We start from the raw sequence: 18,240 nt of genomic DNA, 5'->3' as shown, positions 1-18,240 counted from the left end.
TTGCTTCTTCCCCCCACCCCCCTCTCTCTCGTTATTTCAACAAGATTGTATTACGGTTAATAGCTCAATCAAATTAAACTCTTCGTTCGCGTAAATGAGTTACAAATCGTTGAAGGTTACAAATGTTACACAGTTTTGTTCCATAGCATTAGCGATATTAATTTTAATTTGTTTCGTTGTTTAACCGAATTCTTTGCTGAGGAAGGTAGCTCAAAGCACAGAATTGATAGTTAAAGTTAGATGTGGGATTGAAGGATGGTATGTAAGGACATGATGTTCCGTTCGATGGGAATATATCATTCATGGATGATTTACTCAAATATGCGAGTAGAAGAAGCAAGAAGATATAAACATGGAAAATCTAAGGTAATCTCCGGTATGGAAAATCCAGGAACGATACGTAAGAAACAACGACGTTAAAAAACAAATAAAAATAAAAAAAAACGTTTAAATGGCACTTAAATGGTGTTAAAGGATAATGTAGTATAGCAGCGTGTAATTACGCGTTCTGGATACTGACGATGATTCGTGGAAAAAACTGATGACTACCGTCATAGATGGAAAAGGTGCAGCAGATTTACCGCGCAATAAAAAATGAGCCGTGGCTCGTAAAATCTGAGAAGAAAGATACATTGTTGCCAACACTTGACCGATTCTGGTAATTCATGATACGAAATGCAAATTATTTTACTCGGCTAATAAGATTACAGCTGCTTTCGGACTTCCTTATCGAAGGAACAGATTATAAGCAAATGTTAGATGTATCGTTGGTCGATATTATGCTATATATGTACATATATACATAGCGTGTAGTACGTCGTCACGGAACCAAATATCGATATTACTATCTAAGGCAGATGTCAATTGAAACCTCGTAATACAGTAACACTTAGTTTACAATCCGTGTCGCGATACAAAGTGTACCGTTCTATGTGAGCATGAATAGAATCTTGAAATCGAGTCTAGTATCTTTACAAACGTATCGGTTATACGTCGGTAGTCGCGTATCTCCAGACATGAAATACCTTTAATTCAAGTTTCTTATTTCGCCTGAGGCAAGTTGAAGAGTATATTTGCTCCGTTCGACACGCGTGCAAACGTGACTAGACATTTTTCCGCAATTGCAGACATTCAGGGTATGCACTCTGACTTCTACTAATTTTATGGAATTCAATACGATCACGTCGTCATTGGTCCTTATTCACGTGCGATTCGTGTACTCGGAGTACCGGTTCGAAGATATCCTGTTACGTTCTCGTTGAAACGCGACGGAGGGAAAAACGCAAGCAGCAAAACAGCGTAATAAGCGTTCGTCATTTGGTCGAACGTGTCAATGGAAAAAGATGAGAGCCAGTAGATGAATGTATTCGATGAATATGTTACATGCCGAGACAAAATCGGAAGAGAGGAGAAAGAAAGGAAAAAGAGAATACGAATAGCATGAGAAACGAATCGGAAAGACTCGACTTGATTGAAGTCGCTTGCGACACTCAAGGAAGAAAACCACTTGAGGCAAAAGTTTCTTCGAATTTCAAATAATCCTGAATGGATAGCAATTTGTGGGTCGGCGATTCGGAGTTTCAACTGCTAAAAACTTTTCTGCATCTCAACTTTTCACTATTCGAAAAATGCGTTCCATGACAACTACGCAGCCCGCTTTACTTCTCTTTTCTTATTGCTTCGAGCGTTTGCATCGACGTAAACGCGTGATTTAGCGCAGTGTGTTCGGTTAGAAGCTTTGGGAAAATGTCTATCTAATTATAAATTATAACACATCTGTTACGATTATCTAATATTTATGAATTTCAATGATGACACAATCGGTTCTGCTCTCACGATAACTGATAAATTAATCTCTCAGTCTGAATTGCGCCAACAGGTAATTATTTTTTCATATTACATTCTCTATATTATGTGTAAATAAAGTGAATTTTCAACGTCAGAAACGAGTTCAAGTTGCGCGTGTTCTGTAAGCGAAGAACGTTATCTTCGCATCGTGGTACTCCTTTTTTCTCGACTTTGTTCGAAAGGTTGATTTTCCCACAAGGGGTCTTCGTTTTCGTGCGTATCGTTTGTATCCTTCCGACCAAGTGTTAAATACCTGTAGAACAGCAACCGCTACTTTAGACACCGAGGATGTGGTTTTACCTGAATCAAATTCTTCGAGATCATTCGACCGATTTGAATCCTACGGGACCGGGACGATACTATCCATAATTTTAGAGGAAAAAATTCCATTTTAGGTGTTAGATACTCAAGTAATGAGACAAGTGACTTGTATCTCGAAGATCGATGAAATACTTCAACGTGCTTCCAATTAATTAGCGACCTGGCGGACGATCGGCGTTTCCATTGGTATTCGTTCGAGATCGTGCGAGTACGTTGACATTTCCCTCATTTTTCAAGGAAACTTCGGGCTGACGATCAACATCGTAGTCTTTGCCGTATTGCATTCCTTGCTCTTTGGCGTTCCTGATACAGGAATTTATTAGTGACCCTTGGGGCATCCGTTAATCTCGAGATCATCGGATTAAAGCGAATTCGTATCGTCCACGCAAGAATACGAAGAATACGAGCTAGTATTATTGATCGATGACTCTGATGTTCCGTGACTACACCATGTATTTAAATACTTTTCTGCAAAATACAATTCGCGTTCGTGAATGTTCGTCGAGCAAAAATGAATTTTCCATTTGCGATCTTTTCCCCTTGACGTTCGACCATGTTTACCGTTAAACCTTTACGAAGTTAGACCTTTCGATTCGATCGCAATAGAACAGAGTTTGATAGAAACATATGGTGACGTGGCATCGTCAGATCTAAATCGAAATTATTTCAGGAAGCGACTTTGAGTAGAAGCTATCCGCGTGTGTTACATGCTTCTCCTCTACCGTCACCTTGCCCTCAACCCTTGGGGCATCTGTTAATCTCGAGATCAACGGATCAAAGTAAGTTCGTTCCAACTATACCAGAGGAACGGACGAAACGAGCTCTATTCCCTTTCTCCATCTGCTACTCTTGTACCCTCTCCCTTTTCTCCTCTTCTCTCCTACTCTCTCTTATTCTCGTCCTCGGTTTCCTTCTTTCTATCGTTCCCCTCGTCTTCTCTTCAACTCAGTATCAAAGTTGGATATTTTGCTGGAATCTTGCCGCGAGAGTGTATGAACGTTGAGTATTTTCCGGCTACTCTCGAATTCGTTGTACCGAACCAACGCGCCACTATCTTTGGTGTTCGATAGTAATTACGTAGCTGAATGAAACGTTTTAATTATACGACGGGTGAGCTTTGTGCTCGGGATTAAATGCATGCCTCGGGCAGATCGCGCTCGTCAAACGTTATCTCTTCACGAAGAAGTTTAATGAAATTGTGTTTTCCATGGCTGAAAATACCTTTAGCCGTGACGCGTACGCGATAGAAACAAGAATACATTCATACGAAGAAGTATCTAATGGCACTGGCAACGTTATCGTTGAACAGTGTTTCAAATAGTAAAATTTAGTCGCGTATACGCGATCATCGATAGTCACGTCGATGAACGCGCTGGAACGCGGAAAACTAGATCGGTATATCGCAATCTCGCATTACGTAACACGACTCAAGGCAAGGAGGTTGATTAGTACGTTGAATCAAGGCGTTCCCATGCATTGGTCATTCATGGTTCCTTCAACTTGCCCGTGTTTGTAAACATAGGAGCACGCCTGTAGGATTACTCACAGGCTGGATACCGGTCTGGCCGATACTCGACAGCACTGGTTTCGCCTAAACTGTTCTCATATTTACGACCCGATTTTTCTCCGTGACTTTCTTCTGGAATTCCTCTCGTCTAAGTAGTTATTAACGCAGCGGAAAAAGCGGAAACAAGATGAGAAGACGAAAGAGACATGATCATGCTAGACTAAGAAACGTTGTTGGTCGATGAAATGAGCGAGTGGCAGACGAAGAAAAAGATACGGCTGAGCCGAGAGAAGATGTTGGGCGGATTGGAGGAATCGTGGGACTACGGATGGTAGGATCAGAACCACGCAGATGGGCATGAAGCAAAGGGAGAACCTTGGTTCCGCGATGGTGGTAGGGATGGAACGTGGTTTGTTCACTTTCCCGAATGATCAGCTCGCTTCCTCAGGGCGCGGTTGCGACCTCCTACCAGTTGAAGGATTGTTCTCGACGAGAATTTCACCCATAATATCATTAAATGGATGGTCGTCTGTTACTTGTTAACTTTATCATTGCATTATGGTATTGTTACACGGTCGATCTTTACGTCTTCTTCGAGTTTAAACATTTTTCTAACACACTCTGGTCGTATACGCGATACGTGAATCGAGTACTGTCGTTGTACGTAAGTAGGAACTTTCGAGCTAGAATAATGCGTAGGTATGCAAGGTCCGTGTGAGATGGTGGTTCGCGCAGTACTCAAAACTAACTTCTTGAAATGGCTAAAAGTTTTTATAGAGTTTCGTGAGTACAAAAGAAACGTACTTTAACACCGGAATGTTATCATGGCCGGGGTTGTTTCAAGTTGTTTCCATAAAACCAGTTTCTTAAAAACTGTGTACACTTTCAAGTAGTGTTTGTAAGTAGAACTACGCTGTACATTGTATCGCAAGGTTATTTATATCAATTGCAATTTTCTCGGAAGACAGTTACTTAAACGATCCAACGAGTTGCGAATGAAAGAACGGGGAGGTTTTCATTTTCGATAACAATTGTCAAATGAAAACGTATCACTGCGTTTGTATTGATACAATTAAAAAAATAACATTGGAACGTAATTTTGACGCGTGGATGAATACGGAAATTCCATCGAAACTCGTCGAATCGTAAAGCACAGTTAGAATGTTTCGCAAGAGCGAGAGGTAGGCACCTTCGAATCTGAGTGTCCCCTTAAGAAGGATCGTTTCGGAATTTCTGACGGGAACCGGTTTTTAAAAATCGTGCAAACTTGGAAGTAGTATCCACCGGGCAAAACTACATCTACCTGGCTTGTAGATGCCGTATTATTACCTGTAACGATCGCGGTCGGCTAACTCCACGTTGTAACAGCAGCAGTCGTAACCCTGGTGTTAAAGGAACATTCGAACGCGACTGTGATGGGCACTCGTGGTCAGAGCAGTCGAAACTAACTTTGTAGAATTGCTGAACCCGGTTGCAGAGTTTGGACCGGAAGGAAGGAAGCTGTCTTCACGCTTGAATGCCTTTGCAAAGACCGTCGCTTAAACATTGTGTGGATGCTGTGAATGTAGTTAATGAATCAATTGTACGATATTGCACGGTGTTGCGAGCAACGCGATGTTTCGCCTATTTTTCTTTCTTCCTCTTGACTTCAAATATTGCCCCTAACCGAAATAGCAGACCACCCTATTAAAAGTGAAATTAAGATTTCTTCTGAAGACATACTTTATAATCGAAACATTTGACAAGGTCTTTCCTGAACAGCGTGCACCTCTTTTCTTACTAGAACGCAACTGTTGATGGTTAACGGTCGATAGATAGAGATTTCATAGATTGTGTTACGCGTTTTGGCAGCGGTTTTTCGTGCTTTTATCGTGTGTGGTCTAACCTTCTGCCTCCTCGTATTTATTGCGTTTTTTGCTCTGTGACAAGCGAGAATTGGCTTGTCATCGAGGATTTCACGTACTAGATTCTAAATGTTTCGCACCAGCATCTCGTTAAGCTTGGAAAAACGGACAGTCATTGTAGCGTGGTCGATCGAATAGTGGTGTAACTTAATGTCTCTGCGTAGAGAAGAATACTCTTGAACGAGTTATCAGCGTAGAATATCTTTGTCGAGGTTTTCATCTCAAGATCGAATAGCGTCAATCGATACCTAGCTATTAGGCAACTTTTTCATAAGTAATACCTGATCGAATTATCCTCTTTTCGTACGATTATCAAACTGACTGCGATGAGTCGTATGCGAGGCGAGTCGGAGTCGAGACACGTCCAAGGTGAACCAGTGTTCGAAGAACAGAGCCACGAATACCTAGAGGTACTCTACATACATACTTGGTTGCTCGACGTTGCGGGCGCATGTCGTGCGTAACCTTAAGTCTCTGTTACGATTCCGTACAGCCGTACGTTTGTGTAAATGAGTTGTATCTATAGACGATGGTATGTGATATTCCTCGAGTTAATCGAAAAAGAGATATCGATTAAACGCGTTGGCTTCGCAAACTGGCCGAATTCGATCCTTGGATGAAGATTCGTCCGCTTTCTTGGAACGTGTTTGTCATATTGTTTTTTGATTTATCGATGTTTTACGTATTACATGCGCATAATGACTACCATTATAGGTGTCGTAACAGCTGAAAAGATATTGGGCTACCGAAACTTATGACCCTCATGAGACCAACAAAGGTAGGATTCGGTATTTGCAGGAACCTCGGCAAATATCCTTTTCCACCGATTTATCACGGTCCCAGTTCCCGTACTTTGAAGACCAATTTTGAAGTTTTCTCCGCATCCTGCGGATTATTCTTTGAAAAGCCAGTTTCTCCGTAAATCCTTGCACATGGGAATGTCGTGAACGTAGGACCTTCCTCGACGAATATACGGCCGAAGAAATGAATCTCGTTTTTTATTGTTACTAAGTCAACCGAGTCGCCTACCTACTCGAACCGGGGCAACGTTTAAAACGTTTTCCTGAAAGAAATTCTTCCGGGAGAATTGTTCCGCGTGCTTATGCGTGTATCGCAGGAAAATTATTTCATTAGGAATCACGCGATTCTGACTGGAATATGAAATAGACTTTGTTCGGCTTGCCGATATATAATCCGAGCTGTCTTTGTCTCTTTCTCGGAACGAGATCGAACATCATTTCCGAGCAGATCGGGAACGATTTACGAGTCTGTAAATCTTTCCCTGGAGGGATTTTCGTGGCGGACAGGCAACGAACCGTGTGATAGGATGTGAGGAGAGAGAAAAAAGAAAATACCGGGAAAAGCACGGTCTCGTTTCCCAACGACGCGACGATCCGAGCAAGGTCGGACGCGTACACAAGCCAGCCGTTATAAATTCGTGTGTCCTGGAAGCCATCCTCTCGCTGCACCTGTACCTGCATTATCCGTAGCACAGCTGTGAGCAGCGCCAGCGCGCTATTCGCTGGCAATAAATCGAGTTCTAAGTAATGGCCGATCGAAGCCGCGGTTCCGTGTTCTCCGGGATCAGGAATAAAGGGAAGCCATCCTGTCATTCGTCTTTAACTCCTTTCCCGGTATTGTCCGCGTGCATATACACAGCTATCTTTGGCTTCGATTACAACGGCAAACCAATTCGTCGATGTATTAGAACAGTGTCTCTAATCGCATTCGTTGTCTCTTGCTTCTCCCATTTTCTAATCTATCTTCTTCTCCATTCTCTGTCACTACCCGTTACCTCCCAATTTATACCAGGAATTTCCAACAGACATTCCCAACGGAGTTTATTGAAATACACGCATAGGCTGCGATGTATAAATAATTCCTACTATGTCGGCTAGATTCGCTTAATATGTCATCTAAACGTGTCCAGTTGTCGATACAAAGAATGTTCTCAAATTGGTTCTGGAGTATTATCTTCGTGTGTGGTTATCGTGCATTGGACAAAGTTCTCCCCTTATAATTTAACACGCGTAACATAAAAGTTTGTAACTACGTTTATACGTTTTACGTATATGCAAGGCGATAGGAACGCAAAGCTAAACCAAGCTATCGATAAATTTCACGCCCAAACGAATATCAGATTTATGCCATAAGGTCGCAGATCAACATATGTGGAGCGATGGATCAAGTACCTATCGTATATTAGCCGTTATTACCTTTTCACCTTTTTACTGGTACAAACGTTCGGCCGACATTCTCTCTGTTACGTTGGTAGTTATTAAAGCAGTTGAGGTTATCGCGTCAATGGAACCAGCGTTTGTTCACCATTTGCACGACTTGGTCAGAGGACGTAGCAATCAGCGTTTTAAAGAGAATTTCCGGGGTACATGGAACGCCGCGGTACAGAGAGTGACGCGATGCGGCATAGTAGCGCACAGTCTATCGGAAAATTACGAAAGCAGTTAATATTTCTCGGCAAGGCTCAATCGGTTTCCACGAGATGGAATACGACGAATTAGCAAACAGTTGCGGGACGCTTACTCGAATCACAATGCTTGAGGGATCACGATAGTGCTATTATTTAGCTACCCTAGCTGTCACTTCATATTTTAATTAACGGAATGCCCGTGGAATTACCAACAATCAGTCTGAAAATACCTATTAACTGAAGCATCGGCGTCAGCATCTGCAATTAATGTAGCGCAAATACATATCTAGTTCGTTTGTAGCTTGGATTGTACATTGATCACCGACCTTTTTGAACGCGATTTCGAAGTAGGTCCGATTCTCCCCTATCTTCGCAATCTTCTCGATGTCATTACAGAATTCGAATCGAAATCATGTTTAAGTGTCCAAGTATCGTCCATCAATTCTTATCTTTTGCTCCACAGAGTCATAACTTTCTTGCGATTTGTGCACTCGAGTACGATCGAACGCAGACCAGTTATTGGAGTTTCCTTTCTCGAATAAAGCTACCGAAGAACGACTGTAATACCGAGGCGGTCGTTCCCATGACACGATGTTTTCGGAGTTCTTTTACAAGCGTGCGGTCGCATCGATGCCGAACAAGGCCGCATGACGTTTTCGATTCATTTGGTGCTGTTCGTTAGGTGCGTTTTCAACAGCAGGCTCTTCCTTTTTCGCTCGACTGTTTGGCTCTGTCTCATAAAAGATATCAAGTAGGAAGGATCGACGATCGAGCGTAAAATCGTCTCCGATTGTCTGTGAAGGAAACCGCGCATTCTTTCTCTGATACTACTAAACTCGTGAACGGCAGCCTGGACAGTCGACATTCAACGACTCGTCGCGTGATCGTTAAAGGGAAAAAGTACGAGGGTTTGGTGAACAGGAAGAGCCATCGTTCGAAGACGGCGAATCCATCGTTAGACTTTATTGCATTCGCTTGGAATTGACAGTTGCCGATAATACCGACAGAATCGTGTATTTGTCTAAGCTATTTCGAGAGTATTCCAATTGTCGGAAAATCGTTTAGAACAAACGCAAATTAGTTGAAATGGATCCTTTAAGGTACGATATCTCGTCAATCCGTAATGCTTTGGAAACTATTCTAGATATTTGTTTATGTCGAAACTGTGCTTCGACATAAGTACTATCGATAATTAAGCGACGTTAATGGTGTAATTAAGTGCACCGCGCATGGAATTCTACGCTAATTCGAACGCAGCCGAACGATCGTAACCAAGGTGTAACCAAGCGGTGGTCGGTACCTGGTCGCAAAAAAAGCAAAAGCGTAAAAAACGAGCTGGCGGCAAAAAGGTGGTTTTGACTAAACTGTAATGCACATACGGAGTAGACCAGGAACTGATAACAGATGGTCGTTGGCGATTCTCAACTTTCGATGCGCGCAATCTCTATTAATTTTCTCTATTTTTCCCAACGTCTACTCCTTTTAGACGCCTTCCTCGTGACTTCGTACACGACGTTCATGCACGATAGACGACGTGATCCTGTTGGCTCGCAACATCGTGTGTAGATAATCATAGGGCCGCGTGGCTGCGTCGATTGCGGTTTCTGTGCCCGGGGATGCGATGTCAAGCATTCTAGCTAACGATCGATCGTGCCAGCCAATTTTAATTAAGTTTACTCATATACCATGATGGCGAGTTATAAAAGCACCTTGACAGACTACGCGATACACTGTTCAAACACTGTTTCTTTACTTTCGCGTACAGTAACTAAATTCAGTTCCTCCGATTTGATTTCATCTTCTGTTTTTCGTACAGTTAGTTTTCGACTTGGTCTGTTACCGTCTACCCTATTGTGTCACAACGGAGGATTGACATCGATAGAGAAGTAGATAAACCGATGTTTGTTAATTTGTCCGTCCCCGTATATTCATAGCTATGTATCATCTTCCGCATATATTGCAACGTATGTATCTATGCAAAACGGGTAGCGCCAAATCTGCGAATCATTCGTTATCGTTGATTCGGTGTAGGATTGTTGTTTCCATTCGTCCTCCCTGTATAGGTAGTCTTTTCTTATCCTTGTTTACTTCATTCTTACCGTCGTAAGAGTCAAATTATAGTAGGTATTAGTTAGATACAGATTCAATATAGTCGATTCGTATTAATTTTGGTAAATGTTGGGAAGGGTAAATGGGTAAGAGCTGACAGGTAAATTAGATAACTAAACTAGATATGTGTATCTTTTACCTCATAGCTGCTTTAAGTAATTTCTTTGCCGACTTCCGTTACTTTGCATGTAAATACAATGTCGAAAATTACTTTCACCTTGGACAGAAGTGCAAGTCCTCTAGCAGTTTGGTAGTATTGGGTTGTATGACATTTCACGAATACAGATTTATAGGTAGAATCGTTCGAGATGATCTCTCTACAAAATGGCAATAGATTCATCGATGTGTTTACGGACAGGACAGATTTATAGAGGTGAAAGTTTTGCATCGTTCCACACCGAAGAAGCTATGATGACGTTGAAACTATCGATAAAACGATGATAACGTTCTAGCTGGCAATACACCGATCGTGACAGTTTATATAGATCATTCTTGTTATAAGGTCAATTGATTACGAGCATAACCGGTGATATATGTCTTTCGTCTGTCATCAATCTCGCAAATGTATTTGCATACGTACATTGTCCTCAATGATCCGCGATGGTTCGAGTCACCGCTTGATGAAGCGATTAACTTACGAAATGGTACCTAAATTGCGTACGAGAAGGACGCTGGTCGCGATGACGCCATTCTGAATGCAGCCTTTATTTCGGTCCACCCTCTTGTTCCCCAAGCGTGATAATCATTCGAATTTCCGGCCTTTCGGCCGTAAACGAATTGGAAAGAGCAGGACAAAGATCGCAAACAAAAACCGTGCGTTGAAACAAGATCGTGTCGTGGCTACGTTGCAACGCCTTCTGACGATCGTGTGACTTTTACTGACGATTTGGGCGACACACCGATTGGACCAATAGGAGGTACAGGAAGAGCATCATTATGGGATTGAAGAGAAAGGGTTACCTCTTTTTCTTGCTCTCCTCCCCTTTGGTTCGTGCCTCTTGGTCATTGTCACGGTCATTTCCAATTAGAAGTTTTAACCGCCATTTCCTCTCGCCTAGCCGGTTTGTTTGTGCGATTTTATTGATCAATGCATTGCTCGCTTCCCAAGTCGTTCCTCTCGCATCACCCTCTACACTTCACTCTTTCGCGACGTTTCTGCCGCTCAGTTGCTATCGATCCGTCCGAATTCGATTAACAGTTGCAAATTTAATTACGTATAACCGCGCTCCTCCTCTCTACATTTTAGTCCCTTTCCTTTTTTTCTTTCCTTCAACTTGTTCGCTGTTCCTTTACCGAGAAGAATCTCGAGTCCGATAATTTCTCTTTCCTCCTTTTTTCGTGGTATTTTCTCGATCTTTCTTTCGACCCCGATAGAGCTTATTTTCGAGACGAATGGAACTTTGCGGGAGTGTAATTGATGGTAACAGTAAACGAAGAGCGAAAAGGAACGTGTTTCTTTCGGGCCCGAACCTGAGTTAAAGTATGTACGCGACTAACTCCTACTATTCAATTTACTATCTCAGAGTTTTATTTTGAGATTAAAATATGCGTCGATAGTAGGAAATGTATTTGCCGGAAAAGCAAACGTTGATCTTATATATCCCGAAGACTTTTGATTCTTCCTTCCAAGAACTAAATATGTACATACTTGGAAAGTCAATATCGGCGAATCCATTACTATATTACAATATAGCCAGTCTTGAAGCGCACAACAAATTTACCTTTGCTTTTGCATAGAATTTCGAATAGAGAAGAGTCTCTCTTACTTCTGAATATTTTCGAGGTCGAAAGTTCCGATCCGACTAATTTGATAGACAGAAAATACGGCTAAGCATCGTTTGACGCGGTTCGCCGTCACTTTGCATCCGTCTTCGTAACTTTTGTCAAAGTTATTCTCCTCGTTCAATTAAAACAGACAGCATTGCCTCGCAATGCAAATTACGCGAAACGGAACAGTAAGATAGGCAAGATAAGATATGCAATGGTAAACGCCAACGGCATAATACGCAGGCTGTATTCAAAGCAGACAACAACATAGCCCCCTTAAACAAGCAGCTATTTACACCGATGATATCTGAGGTGGCGAATAGGAATCTCGCGTTAAGATTCGTGGTACCTAGCCAGGATCGTGTCAAGAGGGTGGCTGCCAAAGGCTCCACGGCATGGGTAATATGATTATTCTGCTCTGCCGGATGGCCCGAATCCGCGCGGCAAACTTTAGAAGTTGCGCGCGAGTACCACTCCAAGATAATGAAACGATCCACAAGTTGTCGAGTGTTCGCTACCTTCCTCCTATCTCCCAACCTTTCTTCGACCGTTGGCAACTCCTCTCCTTTTGCTTTGCCTTGTCTCGCCTTGCTTCGCCTCTTTCGAGATAAGCCGAAGAAACGGTCACCATGTCTTTTTTACATTTTGCGGAAAGAATGTTAAATTTCATGACGTTATTCCAACCGTTATCGAAACTCGACAAATTGGCAGATTAGGTTTGTCGTTAATTTACGAAATTTAACGCCGATAACACGGTTATGTTATAATACGCCGTTTGATTAAATCAAATGATCTCGCTACCTTTTGCTACTTGATTTAATAAAGGTCTTGAATAGCGCTGCCTTATTCTCCAACATCTCATTAGCGGTTATTTACCGAGTGAGATGAATGAAAAGTGAATTCAGGGCGCGAGCTTTATGCGCTACGTATTTCTTTATCTTGGGAGAAATGTTATTTCGACCTGTTATTTTCCTATTATGCACGTTTATGATAATAAGCGGCCCCATAAATGCCCCATTTTCATATGTTAATAGCGATTGTGATATCGTTGGGTAACTATTATTCTTCATTACATTCGATAAAGCGTTACTTTTGTTTAGGGGAAACTCGATCTAGCCGGAAGGTAATTTACACGAGTTTATCGTAGGTTACGCGCTCGTTTCCAAATCGTCGCTAAATGATCGGGTCAATTAAATTTTTAAACTTGCTCTTTCGTTTCAATACTTCGGTTACTTTTCCGTAGTAATTTACGTGGTAACCACGGAGATGTGAAGTTTATCGTTCAAATTTATTGGATAACCATTTTCTCTCCACTCGATTCTCCTATATTTCCTATCGTTGTATCACGTAGCGCAAACTTTTGAACAATATTAACGCAGCTTCTCCAATAATTCCCTCGTAAACCTCGACTGTCAGCGACATTGTTTCGCGCCAGTGGGTTTGTTAGCGAGAAACTCGTTTAGTTACTAACTTCGACCCCATCCACTTTGATAGAAGTCTTGGGTTATTCCTGCCTCTAACCTTAGTTTCTACCTTCGCCACTGAACTTACAAGTGACTGCGCACGTATCATTTTCTTTCTCCTTTCTTTCCCACGGTTTGACTCGGCGCTAAGTTTAACGACTGTAACACCCTTCGGCAACGCATATTACTACTCTTTTTCCGTACGTATAACTTTCGGCGGAAAGAGGTAAAGAAAGACAAAACTTAGGGTAAGCTGATGTATCATATCCTGCCCCCTTTTCTTTGTTTGGTCTTAAGCAATTCTTTTAAACAATAATGTCATTTGCGCATGGTAAAGCGTCAAAGTGAAAATACGCGACGTGAATGGATAAACCCTTCGTTAAACTAGGTACAGATGTCTTTACTCTTTATCAATTACATCGTTAATGAGGTAATTGGACGTGAGTCAGTTTTATCGGAACCACTGGAAGCTACCCGTTCTTTTTTCGTATCAGAATAGGCCTTTTTAATCGGCTAATGAGCAGTCAGCAGCACGACAAACCAAGTCTTATTAAGGTTTTCGTTCTAAAGTGAAGCTCCTTTCATATTTAGTACAATGAAATCAACTATACGATTACAGAAATGTTCTTTGAAGGATTGTCGAGTAATTTCGTTGGAAAGATTTGGGTTAGGTATTGATAGAATTGGATGGATGTATTAGAATCGAATTCGTGTAAGTAACAAAGCTCTTTGTCGTGGAATACCAAGAGGTTGAACATCTTCCAAGAGCATGGCATCTGAAACGTTCTCTGTACCATTGCCACTGACGTTGATCGGATGGATCGGTCCAATTGCTATCGGCGACCAATGAGATCGATGTATTTATGTGACCCACATGTGCATAATGTGATAGCTCGATCCTAGTCCGTCCTGTGCAGACGTGCCGCGACAGCTGCAGTTAATGCATCGTGAAACACGGCGTTACTATCGCTTGTCTCTATCGAAGACCAAGCGCGATCGCCCGTACATTACCGCAAATCTGCATTGTCGATTATCTGGTTTGATGAAATTGTTACTAAAAAATCTGCTAATCTACGAAAGGCGGTCGGTCTCACCGAATCCTCTTTCGATGATTGCGATTTCGTGTTCTATACGTTTTTCTTTTTTTAACGAGCAGTTCGTAAGTCGATAAAAATATCCAAGGGATACTTGTCAGAAGAAAAGAGACGGTCGACGAGCACGGAGTGAACGCACTCCTACTGTGAAAATTCATGATGCCGCGATGTCATGCCATGGTGGTGGGAATTGCGTGACGTATATTGTACGCAACTTAAACAAGATATACGTACAGTACGGTGAATCTTCCATCCCCGGTCTCTATTTTCTGCTACCGGTCTCTTTCTTCGCTTCATTCAGTTATTCGTAATTAGCGAATCCACTGACGCGTGTGGTTGGCGCAATTACGTAACTGACACGTCGACACGTCGGCTCATGGACGAGAAGGGCATTATTTCGCTTAGAATAAAGGGTTCAAACCTTGCGTAAGAAAGAATAAACTACCGCCGCGTAAACGACATCGGTCATTTCAGCTTGATGGTCGGAGTAACGATGGTGGTTTTGTTATACGCGAGGCGAGAGATCGTTTCTAAAATTAATGCGATAATGAATTCGGCACCGGTAAAATATAAAAATGCCTAGAACGATGTTTCCTAAACTAACGACGTAAATGACTTCCTACGTTAATAGGAAGAATAAACTACTTCGTGTATTTCTTGAGTATCATAATTTCGAGTGAAATGAATAACATAAATCGCGAGGAAACGTACAAATTTATTGCGACAACTTTAACTTGCGTTAGAGGATGAAATTTGAAGGACGGTGTTCTGTCATTTTATTCGGAAGATACTTTCCAATTCAAATGGATTATCGCTGCATATTAATGACGAAGGTTCAAGGAAGATCTCGAGCGATTATTTAAATTTGATCTGTTTCATCCATTTCCCTTACTTCTTCCGATGCTTCTCGTTCGATTTCGTTTGTGCTTGGGAACGTGGTAGGCAATTCATTAATTAGAGCCTGCACGTCGATAAACTAATCGAGTCAAGACCGAAGTTATCGAGGAAGTCGAGTAAATTGAACTCCGTTGCGATTTTTATCGGAGCTTGCGCCGTTTTATCTACATAGAGACTTCTTATTCACGTATTCGAGAAGAACGAGAAGAACGATCCTGTTTTCACCATCACGTTGTATATGCAAATTATTCGCACGAAGTGGCACCATGGAAATCTTCGTTTGGATATTGTAGCGAATAAAGTCGGCGAATGGCAGCGTACCGCGACTGCGTTGTATTCTCAACGAAGACAATAAGACTGCAAGGTGGTCGTTGACGTGTCGTAGTGTAGGTACTGTGGATTTCACGGTCTTGGTTCTGCTATCGGGCCGCGGACTGTACTCGTGTGTCTGGAATTACGGGGAATTGCGTAAGAGCGAATTGCTCGTGTGCGTGAACGCGTGTAATTCGATTTCAAGTTCACGGAGAGAGAAAGCGGATAAACGCTTGCCACAGTACGAGCACACGCGTTATTCTGACTCGTGAGTTCCACGATCAAAGCCAACCAGTCGATTCCTTTGAATTACGTTAGCGATTCGATCTCCCGCGCACATTACTTCGTGCGACTTATCGTGAATATTACGACATAGAACGATTCTCTCTACGAGTATACCGTTCGACTTGGGACAATTTTTTGTATTGTTCTTGAGAAAAGGTAACAAGTATATTCTCTTGTGGGTATACAAGGAAACATTTTAACGATCCTCTCTGTATTTTATCACGGTTGCTTGCATGCTATAACAAGTAGTTATATGGACGAGTGAGACCGCCATGCCGCTCACCACAGGATTTCTCGTTGTATCATGGGGCGCTATATTTCCTAGCAATGGGTGGTAAAGTTTTTTCTCGGTCCGGGTTATGATATACGCTGAAATCCGAGCGTTTTCTCGCTTACGATCTTCACGATAAAGTTCTAGCTTCTTTATCCGAGATTTATCGCGACTCGCCTGTGAAATTATTAATATTCTCGTTTTTATACGGATGTTTCATAAAATCTTCTTAGAATTCGTTTATACCGTACATTTCATAGAATTGGCACAGTTTTCCTTAGCACTTTACGGATCGCGAAGTACCTTTGATCCGTTTCTAATAAAATCGACCAAGAACGTAGTCATTATAAGCACATAGTCATTATACATCACAGTTGTAATAGAGATTGCGTACTAACGGCTACTCTGTGGAATAAAAATGACCGAAAACCTGCTTCTTCACTAACCATCCTATTTCTGTTCTTCTTTATTCCTAGTAGTATGTAATAAATTTGTCGACTGTTTTACGATACATTGTCGTTCGAGTATGGAAGCCGAGAAAGTGCTATGTTGGCGCACAAGAATCCGTATGTATTTATTCATGATCGAGCCGCGGAGAACTGTAAAAGAACGTAACGAGACGCTCCTGTGGTGTGGTTGGCATTTACACGGAAAATTATGAAGAATATTGCGAGCAATGTAAGAAACGTGACGATATAACGTATCTACCGAAATCACGAAAGTCTCATTTGGCAAAAATATCGCGTGGCACAAGCATTTACTATTCGCGATGACTTGCGTGCAACCCTCAGCCGGTTTTCTGATTCTCGAGCGCAGCCTAATTAACGAGCGTACGTAACGCGTGTAATTAAAGGGAGGGGGTAATACATTTGCCAGACGGCGGTATCACGAAGAAACGACAGGAAAACTAGGTAGTGCCACCTCTTAATGGCCCTTCCTCGCATGCTCTCGTTGGATACGCGTTCGTAAGTGTGCGAACGTTACAGTACGTGAACACGCGTGGGTTATAAAGCCACCATTTCGGGGTTCGTTGTGGGGCTCTTGCTGCCGCATAACTTGGAATTTCCGGCTGCTTCGAACACTAACGAAATTCTATTCACCGTGGTGCTTTCGGTATTTGCATCTTTATTCTATTCGACCGTGTCGTTCGCCCACGTCCGTCTTTCATCTTTCGGCCGTGCAAAGTTTTACTATGGACGGAAGATGAAATCCATAATTTTGAATAAAAAAAGATTGCGGTGGTGTCTAATCGGATATTCGAAAGGTGGTGCGCGCTGTAAATTATGCATTCTAATGTTGCACGCGTGAACGCGTGCAAGTGTGCGAGTGTACGCGCGGACAAAGGGACGCGTGAGAGGTACTGTTGATTGCCTTATGTCCGCGGGGTCTATCGATTCTTGTTCGGCCGAGAATTGAGAGATTGATCGGGAAAAAATTCCGATCTCTGATTCTGTCCGTCCACGTGACATTCCCTGGGTCCATTCGTTTCGATGAACTGTCATCTCACAGGCTTTAATTTATGACATGCTCTTGACACGGCCAGTATTAAAATCCATAATGAATGAGCAATATGAATTATATGTGCACTTCGTGACTAATCATAGTCAAGCACTCTGCAACATTCGTTCAAATATAATTTTCGTTGCGTCGAATTCCCGGGCTGTTTTAAATGGACGATGTTCTTTTCAAGTAGGGGAATTAATATTCTGGAGCACGCAATGCGCTACAAGATATCATCATTTTACGTAGTTAATCGTCAGGCCATGTGAAACACTTGTGCTTACTTCCCTTTCCGTTCAGTTTATTCCACTGTTATTTCCGACTAGCATGCGATTATTACCGAACAATCATAATTTGGAAAAAGTCTCGGATAGAACGCGTATTAAGAAAAGAACGATTAAAGTAACATGCTTTTTCCTGGACAAATTTGTTATCCTTTTGCCAGAGAAATATCAAATCGGGAAAAGGTGTTTAAAAAGTTTAAACAAGTGAGACAAACTATGGAGAGCCAGTGGCAATCAACAACAAACAAAA

The 18,240-nt window shown here is 42.1% G+C and overlaps 1 protein-coding gene across 16 annotated transcripts in view; it reads left to right on the top strand.

Annotated features, from left to right (window-relative positions):
- The window catches only part of LOC100643265 (protein turtle), a 156,704-nt gene that overhangs the window by 8,883 nt on the left and 129,581 nt on the right, over positions 1-18,240 (top strand). The window lies entirely within an intron of this gene.

This window comes from Bombus terrestris, chromosome 4, assembly GCF_910591885.1.
Source record: "Bombus terrestris chromosome 4, iyBomTerr1.2, whole genome shotgun sequence".
NCBI classification, from domain to species: domain Eukaryota; kingdom Metazoa; phylum Arthropoda; class Insecta; order Hymenoptera; family Apidae; genus Bombus; species Bombus terrestris.
Note: the sequence above shows the minus strand (reverse complement) of the source record. Positions and strands in the feature narration are given on the sequence as shown.